Genomic DNA, 4,771 nt, shown 5'->3' on the forward strand with positions numbered 1-4,771 from the left:
CCCCCCCCCTTGGATTTTTTTGAGCCAACTGTTATGTTATGTACGCCATATTATTTTCACAATATAATATATAAAAACTTTTTTTAATTTTTTTTTTTATTATGGTGGGAGGAACCAAAAAAATTAAAATAGCCCCCCCCCCCTTGATGTTTTATCAAAACCGCCACTGGTATAAGTATAATTTTTAATTTTTAATTAACTATGACTGGTTTTAAAATTTAAGAGTTTGTCGTTATACAGTACACGTATATTTTGCAGTCTCCACGACTCCACGTCTTTAGTTTTTTCAATTTTCATATCACAGAGTAAACTCTTTAACATATACCTATTACATTTTGTCAATTGCCTACTGAAATACAATATAACATTACCTATCAGCTATCGTAGGACGTAGGTAGGTAAATATTTTACTTTAATAAACATGAAAACTGTATTTTAAAATGTGTGTAAATGTTCGATGTGTTGGGGTATTCTTAGTGTTTTATATTATTATACAAACTACAAAGTCAAATAATACGCATATATCTCGTCGGTGGATAGCATAGTTTTATATTTGCATCGCTGACCGATGTGTGATATCAAAGCGTGATGCGACTATAAATCTATAGTCGGTGGCTGGTGCCCGGTGTGTATACCGATTATTAATAATTATATCTGTCCTGCCCGACGTTGTCCAGGCCTATAAAGATTTGTATTTTTAATAAATATATTTGTACAAAATGTATATGCCTTATTTTTCTAATTTATTATAATATAGCTGATACAGCATACTTCGTTGCCCGTAAAAAATTTCAACTCTTAAAAAAACTGTGATTGTTCAACTCCTTTTGGGTGTAACTCGCTTCAGTAAGTGCAACTCAGCCATGCCGGTTGGCAATCCGACTACGTTGGATCGCGTGGACAATGTGCGACAGCATATCAAGTAGGCATTGTGCGAAAATTCGATTGTATGCATTGCTTGATTTGCCCGATTAACTAATGGTAACTAATATACAAATAAAATACCAATTTCTACTAATTATTGTTTCTTCTATAATCAATAGCAACCATTTATAGACAAAAATGTCCATCGTAAACCTCAAAATCCCTGTTTGAGAACCTCTCCGGGTTGGACTTACCGGGCCCAATTGTGAATCTAAATCATCCGGAAACCACTCAAACACACACAAATAATTTCATCAAAATCGGTCTAGCTGTTTAGGAATGCATAAGGTACATACAGACAAACATTCATTTTTATATACATATATATTATTGTTATTATTTTTGACCACCCAATTAATTTTCCAAAACAAATTATACATTAAAACTTTCCCCGTAACTTAACCGATATATTAGTGAAACGTGTATTAAGATCCGTTGAGTACTTTTTGAGATATGGCGCGTACATACAAAAAAAAAAAACATTATTGAAGTTTTAGTAAAGATCCCTAATTTTTTCTAGTATTAAATATAGTACATGTTACTCAGAGATAATGTAGCATTCTAATGGTGAGACTGTGAGATCATTTTTGAAATCCGTCCAGTAGTTTTTGAGTCTATTCGTTATACAAACATACAAATATTTCCTGTTTATAATATTATTATTATTATTATTATTATTATAAATAGCAAATATAATATATATAGAATTACTGGATAAATCGACTACCCAACACAAAAACAATTTTTTAATCCAAACCAGTAGTTCCTGCAGAGATTAGCACATTTAAAAAAACAAACTCTTCAGCTTTATAATATTAAAGTATATATTAGTATAAATTGTCGTATTGATAAAGATATATAATATATTATATACGTTGTCGATAGTCGTGGATAATGATATTATAATATTATAATATTTTAAAATAATTTACAGACACCACAATAGTTGGGCATCGGAATCGATTGTTATTCGAAAGAAACTCGCAACTGGCAATTATTATTATTAAGGAAATCCTGACTACCTACGTGTTCATTGATGACGTGTCTTGACGGCGGCGTACATCTCCCCGCCTTCACCAGTGTTCATACTACATAGGTCATGGAATCGTCGCCCGAGCTGCAGCTGCAGTTTATTGCTGCTATCTGTTCACGGTTGCTATTAATTATTATAAGACTATAGAATATTATTACCTATAGGCTATAGTTTGTTCCTTAGTCGCGGCAATCGCGTAATACAGACCGATTTGTTCTGATCCAAAAACAACAAATAATTACATCGATTCCCGCTGCGTTCGGACTTTAAACCATATAATATTAATATTAATACTATACATAAAATATTATATTAATTATCAACTGCCGATAATAATATATTAATATTGTACGCGTTATCGTTATTATAATAATGTACTGATCGGACCATATTATAATATTGTAATCGAATGATGTTTTAAAAACGAACTGCACAACAATAATTATAATTTATAATAATATTATATATTATATATTATGCATTATAATTATACAATATAATAACCAGAAATTTATATTCCGTTCGAAAAAAATCATTACAATTGAATAATATTATGTAGATGAACCGTGAACGCGAACGTATAGGCACAATATTATTACAATAATATTCTCCATATTATGATAATATTATAGGCGTGAAACATGGTTTAATGTGTATACGGTAACCTATCAATTGGTATCAGACCGGTTTCGTTGCGTTTAGTCGAGCGACTCGTGATGGTATTTTAACGTACAGGTACATTATATTATACACATAAATGGGTGTGCGTATATCGAACCGACGACGAAGGTCAAACTAGAAGAAGTTTTTTTCTTCTTGAACGACGTATGGGCAGATATATAACAGTGAAGATGTGCTGCGTTTGACCGAACACGGAACGACAGTCGTCGTTTAGCAGGAATGCGTAAACGTGTCTACGATAAAAATAGGTAGGTACCTATAATGGAAATTAAACACTGGACCTTTGATACCGGATGGTATCGCATGTGAACTTTTGACACCTGATAATTTTTTTTACTTTTTATATTTACTTTAACAACAATTCATTAGTACGTAGTACTAGTTAGTAGGTACATTAATGTCTTATTTAATATTATAATAGTATATTGTAATATTATTTCTAAATAGTAGAAACTATAGTAGGTTAATACTAACTAGTAAATAGTAATGATGTAGGTACATAATGATTGTAACACAGTTTGAGAATTTATATTGTATATTATTAATTGCTAGGTATCTACTTTATACTGAAATAATATAGGTAAATAATAATCTGTTAGTAAATATTGTTGGTGGTACAAGCAAGGAAATTGAAGAATAATATGTTATTATAATTTTATCATCACCCGTCATTCATTAATGTATACCAAAAAACTTATCCAGTTATGATTAAATTTTAGTTAATAACTAAACACTGAAATATTGGAATTTTTAAACTCATTTCTTACACGATGATACATAAAAATATATGATTATTTTAATATTTTTGTAAATAAATAAATCAATGGTCCATTATTAATAAATAAATACAATAAATATTACATTGAGTATGTTTAGTCAATTATAATTAATATGTATATAAGCACACAAAATATGTCCTTTATTCTATTCTTTGTTATACAGTCATCAGTCGTTATCGCACGTAGAGCAGGAAGCTACTAGACAGTATTAAATTATAATGTATTTTATTAATATTAAAATAAATATGAAAATATTAAAAAATAAAAATATTGGATGTCAACATTTCGAACTTGGGTTTTAACATCCACTTGCGGTAAATACCATCGGACATCGGGTGCCAAATATCCTAGTTTAAATAATTAGCTGGTATAGATTAGTACCTAGGTACATTTTATAATTACTTTTCCGGTAAACAAGATTTAGATTTTAAATGTAAATAATTATGTCAAATCGTCCACATATTACATCCTTGTACATATATATATTTAGAGGCAGATATCAGCAACTATATGTCTATATCTGGTTGGCGGGGAGGGACATCCCATCTTGTCGATAACTCAATGCTATTTAGTATTTAAATACTATACTTAAGTAATTATATATTTATATGCTTAAAAATACAATTTATTATGCAATATAATTTTTATTCTAATTAAATATTTAGATTTTTTTATTACATTTATTAGTAATAGACGACGATTATAATATTATAATATAGACTAAGTGTATCATACCAATTTGTGCTGACGGATTTCGACGATTTGGCGTTCGATCCGTCGAATCGTCCTTTATCGTATCCTTTCAATCTGCGTCGATCCACCAAACTCGATTATGTTGTAACTTGTGTGTTGTAATATTATAATAAACTTTAAGCTTTAATAATATATTATTATATAAACATAATATATAATAATAATAATAATAATAATAATAATTTAATATATTTAATAAACGAAAAAAATATTATTATTATTGAATATTATATTTTATTTACGTTGCGTGTGTTTCGCGTGCGATCGTCGGTTAAGTTGAGATTTACTGTGTGGTGATGGCGGTGTGGATACGTGTGACGCGACTAATACGCGTTCTCAAAAGACGCCCAACGTTCACTTATTAATTCGGCGGTAGGCAAGGGATTTAATAATTTTGTAGTTGTCGCGTGAGCTCGCATATAATATTATAATGTACACGTATATGATATTTTATGCGGTGTCCCCTTTTTAGTCTTCTGCATAACATTACATTTATTGTTATTATTATAATGAACCAAACCGAATTAGAACAGCAGCCACATATTTTGTGCGCCTACATATTAATAATATAACTGTATTATGTACATATATAACCACCGTG

General features: G+C 29.8%; 1 protein-coding gene across 2 annotated transcripts in view; it reads right to left on the reverse strand.

Moving 5' to 3' along the window:
• The window catches only part of LOC100168056 (microsomal triglyceride transfer protein large subunit), a 12,988-nt gene extending 8,522 nt beyond the window's left edge, over positions 1 to 4,466 (reverse strand). The window contains exon 1 of one of the 2 annotated variants that reach the window (XM_016805125.2): positions 4,153 to 4,466. The gene's annotated coding sequence lies outside the window, so the exon portion shown is untranslated. Of the gene's footprint in view, positions 1 to 1,950; positions 2,238 to 4,152 lie in introns of those variants that run through there. The other variant, XM_016805124.2, reaches the window with a different exon arrangement.
• Between the last annotated feature and the right edge of the window lie 305 nt (positions 4,467 to 4,771).

Source organism: Acyrthosiphon pisum, chromosome A2, assembly GCF_005508785.2.
Source record: "Acyrthosiphon pisum isolate AL4f chromosome A2, pea_aphid_22Mar2018_4r6ur, whole genome shotgun sequence".
NCBI classification, from domain to species: domain Eukaryota; kingdom Metazoa; phylum Arthropoda; class Insecta; order Hemiptera; family Aphididae; genus Acyrthosiphon; species Acyrthosiphon pisum.